The sequence below is a fragment of the Harpia harpyja genome, chromosome Z, assembly GCF_026419915.1.
Source record: "Harpia harpyja isolate bHarHar1 chromosome Z, bHarHar1 primary haplotype, whole genome shotgun sequence".
Lineage (NCBI taxonomy): Eukaryota > Metazoa > Chordata > Aves > Accipitriformes > Accipitridae > Harpia > Harpia harpyja.
The window spans coordinates 17,169,078-17,181,731 of NC_068969.1; positions in this window are offsets into that span (position 1 = coordinate 17,169,078).

The window sequence follows — 12,654 nt, forward strand, 5'->3', positions numbered from 1 at the left end:
TACAAAATATGTTCTTGAAACCAAAGTCCAGATGCCACAGCCACTTATCCAAGGTTAACTTTATGTGCGCAAGAGATTTCACAGACCTCAGTACTGCTGTGGTGCTTGAATAAAGTGACTCACATGCGATCCTTCAGAAAACAATAGCAGCATGAACTTACAGTTGTTTATATCCAAGAAAATCACTTGCTTACACCCTTAGTTTTAAGCACGTATTTAGGCCTTAATAAAGTATGTTTAAATTCTTAACTGCACAGGAGTGAAATCTGATTCAGAGACCCCACAAGATAAGGAAAATGTAATGAGAAATGATTCACTCATAATTGGAAAGTTGTTAAACTAGCGACACACAAAATTGCTGAGTGAAACCATGGCCTGTTGATCTTATATTATTTCCTCGTAAAAAAAGAGAAGGCAAAATTCAACCAATATCTGGTGACATATAGGGCTTATTCAAAGCATGAGTGAAAACACATACTTGGAGGATTTCTGAAAGTAGAAGTTGCGTGCGGGAAGAAATAAGAAATCTTTAAAGTAGCCCTGAAGATTTTCTGTAGAGTAATTATTTTTCCCCCTCTGCAGATCTTCACACACTGAGGACACGTTTGTCTCAGCCCTGCCAGCTCCACTTTTTGATTGACTAAAAATACAGAGAAATAAAGAAAATTAATGGGAATGAGTTTAAACGTGATAACTTGCTCTTACTGTTCCCTGTCAACCACAGTACAGCTCAGCCTGATGAGCCTGCAAACCAAAATGATCACATAAGACAACATGCCTTAGAAACAATTCTTGAGCCAATACTTGCAGACTGAGATCACTTCAGTACCTATGTTCTGGTAAAGCTTCTGCAATTATATTACTCATTATACAGTGGTGCCCATGTGGTGCACATGTTTAAGTACCCTAAAGGATCAATACTGTTGGAAAAACAGCTTATACTCACCAGCCATGCATTTGTGAACACAAAAACTTAACATAAGGATGAACTATTCTGTGCTGGAGATGATGCTAATATGATGCATTCAAAAACATCCCTTTGTGATCCCCCCAAAAGATGTATGCTGTTTCGAGAACTGTAGGCTTTGCTCTAATGCTGACAAACGCACAGAGGCAGATTTTCCATTGATGCCAATGATGGCAGTGGAAATTGGATTTGAGTAGGAAATAGCAAAACTGAGTAGGAATCTGGTCTCAAAATTCCTGTCCAGGAAAAGCACCTTCGTAGCCAATTAACTTGCGATTGCACCGTGTGCTTCAACCAAGGATAAATCTTGCAGGTCTGATCAGAAAGTTGATTGAGCATGAGTAACTAATGAGAAAAGATATGCTGTCCAGAGAGTCATCCCACAGACCTGACTCTGGGAACAAATAGAAGACCTGCTTGGAAGTCTCATACCTTCAAAAATAAATAATTATTTTTAGCCGAAACAATTACATTGTCATTGGGAGCTTCCTTGGATGGAGTCTGATGGTTGTGGTAACCCCAGCTGGGGCAAGGCTGAGCACTGGCAGGACAAGACACCACTCTGACAAGGTGTTACAGGAACCGCCAAAGCAGCTGGTTCAACTTGGACTGCTCCTATACCTACACCAAGTCAGACAACCACTGTGCGACAGAAACATCTGCATTCAGGTAAAACAGGCAAAAGCAATGAACCTGCGTGCCCCATTAAGCCAGCTGCTGGGAACTTGTCCCAAGGAGAACTGGTTGGTAGTGGACACGCTTGAAGGCTGTGCTGGCTCCTGGGGTGGTGAACACAAATCCTCTGAATAGATTTCCATTTTCTTCCAGATGTTATGACTACCTGAAATCCTACCATTATTTTCACCCATCCCAAACCCTACATGTCTCCAAAGAGCATGACACTGGTGACTGAAGATGTGATTGCCTTGCGCTGCTGGAAAAACAACTAAGCAGTTTTAACAACAACAACAACAAAAGTGCAGCCTCCTGACTGCCACTGAATAACAATCACCACCCAAAGCTTTTTCCGAGTATATTCCCATCCCCACAAGTCAAAATCAGGGCTTTCAAATAACACCTCAGGGCAAGCCTTTGTTTTTCTTGGAAGCTTTCACTCAGGAACCTAGACTAATAGATTTGGGCCATGAAACAGTCCAAGCTTTTGGATTCTGGGAGGAAAAGGTTTCCAACCAACTCTCAGTGAACAGATATCTACTGTCTGTCATCACTTCCCTGCTCTGTGAAGCAATGGGAGACGATTATCCTTTTTATTTTCCCAAAGAACCTGGTTGTGCTAGGTATCAGAAGATATCAGACAAGTTTGTGCCAGGTATCTCCAGCCCCACGTGTGCGGGATCTCACCCTTTCTTTACAGATAAGGAGTGTGCTGTGCACGAGGCCGTGGCACAGTCACAAGATGAATTCCCTCTCCTCCAAACTCCTCTCCATACCTCCCGACTCTCCCCTTCTATTGCTGTGTTCCCTTCCCCAGCGCACTACAGCGGCAGCGCTGAATGCCAGCACTGATCTCCCCACCCCTGTCTGATGGCTGCTTCAGTACTAAACCTCCAACTGAGGTTTTCAAGTTGCCAAATTAATTTGGTTCCACAGAGTACTTTGGGGATGCTGAATGCATTAAGCAGGGACGGTACACGGTCACATAACACCGGTATTCTGCTCTGCCAGTGAGCCATCTTTCACAAGAAGAATTATTCATCTATTTGTCCTATCCATAAGAAATGCATGACAAATGTTTCCTATTCTAATTTAAGTCAGTTTTCATTAAACCCTTTGTTTCTACCATCTGAAGCAGCAAGCTTTGAAGAGGGTATTATAAATGAAGAACATTTTACCTTCACTCCTCACAGAATAAACTGCTGACTTCATTTAAAAAAAAATTTGAAAAATTAAGTCAGAAAATGATGCTATTAAAGAGTTCCGTATCATTGTAATTTGAAGTCATTTTCTAAATGGATCAAGAAAGCATAACAGACAAGTGGCTGAATAATACCTCAGATGACTGTCTAAACAAGAAATATTTTTCTTATTTTCATCTGTGTGATGCATACACAGACAATGGTAATGATAGCAAGGAAATAATTTCTTTAATTACTGTGTGATAGAGTATAATAGAATAAAATGGCTATTGTTGGCTGGGATTAGGATCAGATGGATGCCTCAGAAGGAAACCCCCGAGATGTGGCTGGACAAACACCAGGCACAAATACATGCAGAAATTCCACGAAGCACTTTATTAGCAGGGCCATTCACTGAATGGCAGCTGATAAGGTTTTCAATAACATAGACACTGCTAGTTGTATAATGCTCTGTAATCTAAACATAATTAAAAGTGTTAACAATTTTGTAGCCTTTATCTGAACACATTTTTCCCACATGCTTTAGGTGACCGGGTCATAATCCAAAGACAAGCAGCTCTCTTGTTTTATACTATTAGTCTAGCGAGTGGCAATTTTTTTCCTGTGCACAAAGGTCATTGTACCCCAGGCAACGTCTCTTGTCGGTATCTTCCACAAATCCAGGATGCACCAAAACAAACACAGATGGATTACATGTTGTCTATTAACTCAGCATTTCTCTTCCTTTCCTCAGATGCCAAAAAATAATTAAAGAGCATTTGTGTGAGAGTGGTGGTAATGCATTCATATAATTTGGCAATTATCTTGTCAGCTACCTTTATTAGATTTTCAGTACTGTAAATTGCTTTAAAGTATGTGCTATATGGCTCTACTATGCTTACTACATCAGCTTCTGCAATTGCCAGCTCAGAGATAAGTTTTAACGGTAAATGAGTTTTGGTGATGTTCAGGCTGTATTTATATTAAAGCTTTCTATTTTTTCTGTTTAAAGTCAAGGAGCTAAATCTTTCCTGGGAGGCTAAGTGGGATTTTTTGGCTTTGTTTTTTCAAGATGAACTCAGTTCCCTTCTAGACACATATGCAAATAAAGCAATTTTGAAAGATGCACAGTGTCCTAAAAGCTCCCCTTTAAGCATCAATAGGCACAACAGATTTTTTAGTGGATTTTAAAGTCTAGCCAAAAGAATATCACTTCAAATCAGGGGAGTAGGAAAGGAGGTGTAGATGTCTGACTCTGTGAGGGCCCAATTTAAGAGAAGCCTTCAACTCAAACCAGAAAGCAGTGGTAGAAGACCTGGGCCATTGGCAGGGAGGGGTAGAGGGGCACCAAAGCCAGGATCCCCCACCTTGGTAAAATGCCAAAATTGGAGACACACAGGAGTAGAAAAGTAATATTTTTGTGAAGAACAGCATTATTTAATACATCAGAACTAACTGATGGACTACAATGTAATTATGATCTTAACGTACCCCCAAATACCTTTTTTCTTTTTTTTTTTTCCTCCTTCTCTAACCCAGTGAACACGAAAAGTTATAATAACAGCTTACAAAGTGCTCGACTGGCTCTGTTTCTCTCGTGCTAGCTACATATTTTAAGGAAAGATTTATCTGTCTCCAGTTTCCAATACTTACCGACACACTGAGATAGACCATAACAACAGCAAAGCCAAACTCGTGCTGTCATGCTGAGAGGCATACAGTGCATATGAGCCATTAAAGCCTACTTCAGTGCTACTTGGAGCACTGACGGATACTTGGAGGGTAATTACTAGCTCACTTTAATTTGCAAAAATTTCTCATGAGCCAGGATAATTGAATGCACAATAAAACTATCTGAATTGTTTGAACATTACATTCATACTGTAATGTGCACCTAACATGCAGGTGCTTTTTAGGGTGTATATTCCCCTACCCTCTTCCTAACATCTAGAAACACGCAAGATTTTTCTGCTCTGTAGCTTTTTTGGTTTTGTTTTTTTAATTATAGGTGAGACCAAACATCCCCATGGAAAAGCTTCCTTCCTGGATTACATACAACCACATAGTCTGGATGCAAGAAAAACACAGATGTGTGAAGGGTAAGAGAAGATTCCGGGAAGTGCACATAAAGCCAGGCAATTTCAAATGTACTGGTGAGTGCCTTTTCCATCACAACACAAAGCATGCATGTGGGCATATTATGCTTGATTTCACAATGAGGCACAATTACAGCACTCAGTTTGCAAGGCTTGATTTCACAATGCTGGCAAAATCATACATAGCAGAGGCTAACACCCTCCTCGCTCAACCGTGTCTCCATCAGCGCTCTGCCTGCGTGAAGCTAGAGACACAAGGACCGCTTCAGAGCCGGGCTGAGGCAACTTTGCACTTTGAATAACGTGCCTGAGCACAGGACCTTGAGTCTCCAGCAAACCTGGATGCTGGAATGGGTGCTTGGTACCTGACATCAGGCAGTAACAACAGCTGACCAGGCTGGATGGGGCACACAGGCAACATACAGACACTTGGGATCTCCAAACACATGGGAAAATGTTATATTATCCCCATCTAGTGCAAAATGGTAAGGGCAGCAGAAATTCCAGTCACAACCACCAGTGCAATGGGAAGCCAGGGCTGAAAGTCCCTGAAGTTGGGCATATCTGAGTATGACTCTTGGCGGAATAGACCAGCTATGAGGGTAACGGGGCTAAATTGGATGCCAGATCTCTCCAAAATTCAACTTGTGGATTTAAATATAGTCCCTTCTCTAAATATTATGGCCATCAGAGAAACTTAAGATGGGAAAATTCATGGCAGAAAGACACTGAAGTTACATAAACATACAGACAACCTATTTTCAAAGTTTGTAGCTAAATAAAGTTGAAAAAGTTAACAAGAGTTCATTTCAGATATGAAGAAACAGCATTGTTTGGATATTTAATGGATATTCATAGAAATTTTGTAACAATACCACAGAGTTTCTCAATTTACAAACTATGTGATATAACATTTTTTTAGATGGGCTAAATTGTCTTTATGTGAATTTTACTACTGACTTCTATGGATTGCCTGTATCTGGAAGATTTAAATAGGAAAAAAAGAACAAACTATTTTCAAATTGGACAAAGGGTTTCCTTTCTTCCCCTCCCCTCTCCGTTTGTCAAATGTTTGTCTGTCTTCCCCTTCGCCTTTCTCCACTGGAAATGAAACACACCCCTGCAGAGACGGTCTCCCAGTTAGAATATTAGCTTGAAATTTAGGAACTTTTGCTTTGAATTCCTGCCCTACTCCAGGATGAATGACATTAAAGTGACTTACAAGTAAGGTGCCCAGGAGTCTAAAGTCTGCTTTCATAAATGGCTTAGGAACACAAACTGTAAAAAGCTTTTTGTTATCTAAAAATGCCAACATATACCTGGTGTTTCTGCTGTCCTGGATACTTTAGAAACAACTCACTAGGACCATAGCAAATTTAGATAGATAAACATCTATTTAGATAGCTAAATGTAGCAAAGTACTTGGGTACCTTGCCATCACAGCAGGATCTGACAGCCTAACCCAGGTATTTATTCTGTATTTAAACAATACCACGTAATTTTCCAGGGCCTGTATCCCAGTATCTCCACTTCCACGTGAATGTCCTAACCAGTACGCTCCAGGCTCCTTTTCATTCTTTTTTGAATTATTCAGTGAAAATAGAACAATTTTAGCCAAAGAGGCTTACTTCATAGCCAAATGGTTTGGGAACATGCGACGGGAACACGAGCCTGCTGTGGGCAGGAGGGAACGGTTCAGTGTGGACCCGTCAACCAGAGAGAGGACCTCCCCAGTCCTGGTGGATCTAATACGACCTGGCTCAAGGTTGCCTTCTCTGCCAATTTCGCAGAGAAATCCAGCCATAGATTATTTTCCCTACAGCGTTTCGACCAGCTGAAAATATAGATAGAATTGTTCTTGTACTGCGTTGAGTGTTGCTAATCCCAGAGGCACTGCTTCCTCTGTTTGTAAGGGGAGGAAATATTGTGAGCAAAATGGTTCAGCTTTTTCCTTGGCATTACTTGTTTGTGTAAGCAACCATCATTTAGCATTGCAGAGTCAACCCCTTATTTGATGCTCCAACAATATCAGATATTTCACAAGTAGAACTGATCTCTGCCAGCTTGCTCCCAGATTTTTATTGAGTTCAAACTTGAGCCATATTGCGTCTAATCCTTAAAGTGTCATTAGTAGTTATGAGTCTATTAATACAACACTTAAGCCATTGCATTCTGGCTACAACCTAGCGGATCCCCTCACAAGGTTGATACCACTTACACTAGCTAAACAAACTGGCCAAAATATCCTCCCTCAGGATAAATTGTACCCTAGCATGACTGTCCTCTGTCCTGCTGAGATAGTTCAGGTGGTAAACTTTGTCTTAGTGATACCACTGCTTAGAAATAGGATTAAGGGGAAAGAAACCACAATTGCAGAGCCTCTGCTAGAGGTCAGCTCACACATGCTTCCCTGTATGCATCTGGCAGCCTCAGAGAGGCAAATACGTAATCACAGCGGTATGCAATCTGTATGGTAAGTTCAGACTAGATACAATTACAGCATCAGGAAGCAAATAATCAGCACTCATTTGCAAAAAGCTGCATTAGGAGGGGACAGTCGTATACCTCCCCAATGATTTATAAGCTACAATTCTAATTACCTCTTTGAAATAGCACAGAGGAAGGCCTCTCACCAAATGCGCATACAACGCTCAGACATCACTTCTACCCTCTTCTCAGAAGACAAAAAAACCCCAAACAAATGAAGTTCATTACTTCATTCTAGCAACAAAGGTCTTGCACAGAGGGAAAATGATTCACATTAAATAATTTCCAAGTGGTGAGTGGTTCTAGAGGTAACAGCCCTGCCTTTGAACCCGAGGGGAAAAAAACCTAGGATCCTGTCCAGACAAAAATATCTGCCTCGGTGCCAAAGGCGTCTCAAGGTAGGCATGACTAGCAGCTCCTTGTCCAGATAGTTGAAGCCTTTGAAGATGAAGGCATTAGCTGAGGTCTGACCTGGAGTTGTACCACTTTCAACTCTTTATTTATGTTTGTACATGAAGAATAGATGAACAGTAGCCAGGAGACTGAAGAAGAGGAGGCGGCAGAATTGTTTAAAATGTACTCAGCAAATTGCCAAAGAGAACAAAACAATGTAGTGAAGTAAAGATGGGGCAGAGGTGAAGGTCAAGATGAGCTACATGGTGCAAAACTCGGGCAGAGGAAGCAAAGCTGACCGTACACCACCCTTGCATAACGCGGCTTCCCAGGGCAGCAGGCGGAGAGGATCTGTACACCGTGAGCTGATCCTGCCACGTACATGGCACACCCCTAAAATTCCCCTTTCCCTTGAAGGAAAGGAGGGGACTGGAGCAGAGCCAGCCACAGAGGCCGGCTGGCATCTTCTGGCCGTTGCGCTCCAGCTAGCAGCTTCAGCGCTCCACAGCGCCGGAGGGCAGCTTGCCCTAGGGCCAGCGACTGCCTTCACCAAACAATTTTACTCACCAATTTATTCAAGATATTCCAATGGAGAATGTTTCATTGCCATATTCCCAAGAGAAACAGCGAAATACCAACAGTTGTCAAATATCGGACTCAACAGTTGAGAGTATGTTGCAGGACATTCCTTGGTCGTATGATGCATTTTCATTGGGTTTGTGTTATTCATCCTCACTTAAGATAATAGCAAGGAAGGAAATCATACCCAAGATCTCTGTTTTAAAACAAACATTTACTACCACTACTTCCCCGCGTCCCTGTCTGACTTGGGAGCAAACAGGCATTGCTTCCCCAAGCCACCCACTGTGTGTTCCAGTATCATAACAAGAGCTTTTCTTTCAGGCAGTGAAACAATGTGGGAGCTGGAACTAGTTGAGCAGAAAAAGGGGGGAAAGAAAAGGCTCAGCTACAAGTCACTTCACATCCTCATCCCGAGGGCTTGCTAGACTTCTGCATGTTTAAATTCAGACCCACCTTTATTAGATAGAGTTAAGAAAGGATATGGCCCCTGCCTGAGGGACCAGCTTCCCTCTTCTGCCATAGCACCTCCCAGATCAGCCACTTAACAGCCAAAATCTGATATCCTCTGACATGCTGCAAGAGTCATCTGCATCATCAGATCTACATGAACGTCCCCAGAATTCATGCAGTGTCAGTGCAAGAAAAGGGACTGACATAAGGATCCTAGTGTCAGATCAAGGCATAACGCAGCAATCATATTCCAAGCAACATATGGTGAGAAATTCTTCTTTCCAAGAAACAGAGATGAGAAGGAGATAGTAATGAATGGGTGGAATGAGCCATGGATAAGAAATAAGGTTGGCAAAACTTAATTCTAGTCTAAAAGGACACAAAATAGGAGATATTTCTCTGTTCTGCAATATTTCAGAGGCATTTAAGTGGAACAAGCTGGTGGGAAGGATATCTACCATGCCTTTGCTAGGGAATAAATGTGGTGTCATCTGAAGACCAGGGGACAGAGCTAACACCAAGGCACAAATAAAGACTGTGACATGTACAGTACCAAAAGCAGAGCTACTGCCCATGGCAGATAGTGAGGATGGAACAGCATGTTTTGTGAGTCCCTGTGTACCAAATCCATAGCGGAGAACCAAACTTGGCTTCTGGCTAGGCACGTTTGATAAAAAGAGGGAGTTTTCCTTAAACAGAGACCTGGAATTTTTACAGCACAGAGAAAAGTGCAACCTTCATCACTCACAAAATTAGGCACAACACCATCTCTAGATGGACAAAGAATCAAAATGAAGGGAAACAACACGGAAAAAGAAGATGGATCTCCACAGCACTCTAAAAAGAAGAAAACCCCTCACAAATGCCAGAATGGGAAGTCTCAGTCCTGAGCCCACACCAAAAGGCACAAATAAATATTTCTGTCCAGAACCCTTTTTTCCAGGCACAGAACATCTTTCCCCATTCTCTGCAGCAGCAGTTTCCCCATCCCAGCTGTTCCAGCATGGTTGCTCATTAGGCAGTGGGAAGGCTGAGCTGACAGAGCAAGCAGAGACTACATTTTCAGTACGGTTCACCCGAACACAGCACCCTCTTGCAGAGGTGATGGTGTGTGCACAAACTCTGTACCCTCACTTCTTTTGCTAGCCATGAATCAGGGGGAAATATGGCATCCCTTGGTTTTAATTAAAATAAAAGTTCAAGCAAAACCCAGGAAGATGTCGGGAAAGGCTCAAAACAGCAAAGCTATTAGCAAATGCAACTGAATTAGTAGTTGTTTTCTCAAAGACCACACAATAAGGTTTTTGGAGGCTTTTTGTTTTGTTTTTTTAAATAAAAACTGCTTCACTTATGTCACTCAAGCTGATTCAGAGCTTGTGCCCACGGCCAGTGACTTCAGCTAGTGAAGGGTTGCGATGCACATTAACAGAAACTTCTATTCCTAACTTGCCTGAAGTCACGTAATTTTCTGCAGACACACCATCAAATATGTCCTGCTCATGGGCAGCTTCATAGATGGCTGTTTGGGAGTAGTCTCAAAAAAACCCCAGCCCTGACACCTTTCTTTGACAGAGCATTGTAGGGTGCAGAAAGCAGATTCATCCCAGGCTCTGAATCAGAGCCCTCCTCTTCATCTGCTGACTGTACTCGGAGCAGGAGGAGACCCCTGTTAGCTGTGCCATCTCTGGTCCTTGTAGGTCAGATGCCACCCATATGCCAAAAAATACCTTGTCTTCAACAGGACAAAAATGACCAATAAAAGCAGGGCGACTGCTCTAGCTCTGGGGTCCTGCCTGCCTTTCTGTCCCTAGTAGCCTGGGAAACTAGCCTGAAGTTAGATAGAAGAATTAATAGTTCTCCACAGATATTTCATCTTGCTTGTGTGTGTGCAGGAGTCAAGCTTTGGAAGCTCACTGCAAGGCACTGTAAATACTACTCAGGGGTGCTATTGAATAAAGTCATATAAAAATGCACAGAGCTTACAGCTTACAGCTGGACTGCAGCTTGTTTCTCCTAACCCTTGCAAATCAGAAACAAACCCCCTGTGCAATTAGAAAGAAAGAAAGAAAAAAAAAAATCTCAGAGATTTATACTGGCACCCGGAGGCTTGTGGACATAGTTCAAGAATATGAAAAATTATGTGCAAAATTCACATGGGGGCATAAGGGACTTCGACTTAACCATAAAAAATGTCCATGCAATTCCACAACTGCAATGTATACAGAGCGAGCAGGATGAAGGGGACCTTCTGTGGCAGGGAAATGAAAGAGGCCACCAGGACTGAGGGGAAGGGTGGGTGGGGATTGGCTTGAGAAAGCATCTAAAATTAATTCAGCTGATGAGAGAGGAATCTTCAGCACTTTCCTTTGTCTGCTTATCCATCTTGCCTCTCCTCAGCTATGCAGGGACACTCAGCAAAATCACTCCAAGTTCACGGTGGATGAGTTAAGACTACATCAGACCTCTGGGCAGACACCTTTATCCAGAGCTGAAGCTGTCTTACTGTAACTACAAGGCAGTGAAGCCTAATACCCTTTTAAATTCACACTTTAATTACCCTGGATTATGTCGCCTGAATGCCCTCATGCAGGCAAACCATTAGACTTCTAGACAGATCCACCAGATGTGAGGATTTTCACAGTAACCATCACTCTCACAGGGCTTTGTGGCACAGGAAAGGCATTTCCCCCACCCCCCCCAACTTCGACATAGTCACAGGCAAAGAAGAAGAGTATCTCGTTGCCAGCATCCAAAAGGAGGTGAGCCACTTATTCACTATTCTCTGCCTTGCTGGGAAGTCACAGAAAACCCCTGAACTTGTCTCTCCTCGGTGATCTGCTCGCCAGGAAGGCTGCTCGCTGTCTGGGAACCATTGAATTCAGTAATCAGATCCCAAGGCAGCTGCCAGCCTGGCCTGGGCAAGGGATAAATAAGGCAAAATAAGCTCAAAGGAAGAATCCATGACTGCATGACATTTCCAGACTGACCGCTAATGTATGCGTCTCCAAAAAGGTGCAAATGAGTGAATGGCCCATTCCTTGCTACATTTTAAGTGCTCCTGCCTTTGAAGACAAGTACTAGCCGGAGACAGTGCACCACATTATCTATTGCTTATTTAAGATGGATGTTACAAAAGACTTTTGGAAATTCTTTTCTTTCAAACAGGAAAAATATGTTTTTGATATAAAGCAAGTCTTCCAAACCAAAATTTTACCCTGGACAGAGCTAATTCAAGTGCTTTCCGGCCATGAATTCACAGTGGGAGAGAGAAAACTGTTGAGTGTAAAACTGCAAGCACTGTTTAGCTGGGATCTCTTTAGATAGCTAAGAAGTGAGTCATAGAGACAACACCACTAAGCTGGTCATTCATCAAAACCAATCTGGCCACAGACACCACAAGTCCTGTTATCTTACTGCCAGACACTACATTTTCCCATATCGGTCTGCCTTGCAGCCTGGTCTCCTCACAGTCTTCATCGTTTTGGTCTTCTATGAATTTCTTTCCTTCTTGCAAACATTTTCTCTTTATCCACCAGGTAACAGGGAGATGAGAATCCTCAGACAGACCACATCCACATTTGTTAAAATTAACTTGCTGGCTCTTGGAAAAGCAAAGTAATGTTTCCCCAGCTATCTTCAGGGGGTAAAGAAAGGAATAATCTGCATAAAAGCACTGACCATTTTAATTTTACTGACTTTGCTCCTCATCCATGGAAAAAAAGTTCTCAGAGAAGTAAGGCATTTTTAACCAGGTCTCTTTTCTGCAAGAGACAGAGCAGCAAACAAATTTCAGGGAAGAAAACCTCCCTAAAATCAAAACAGT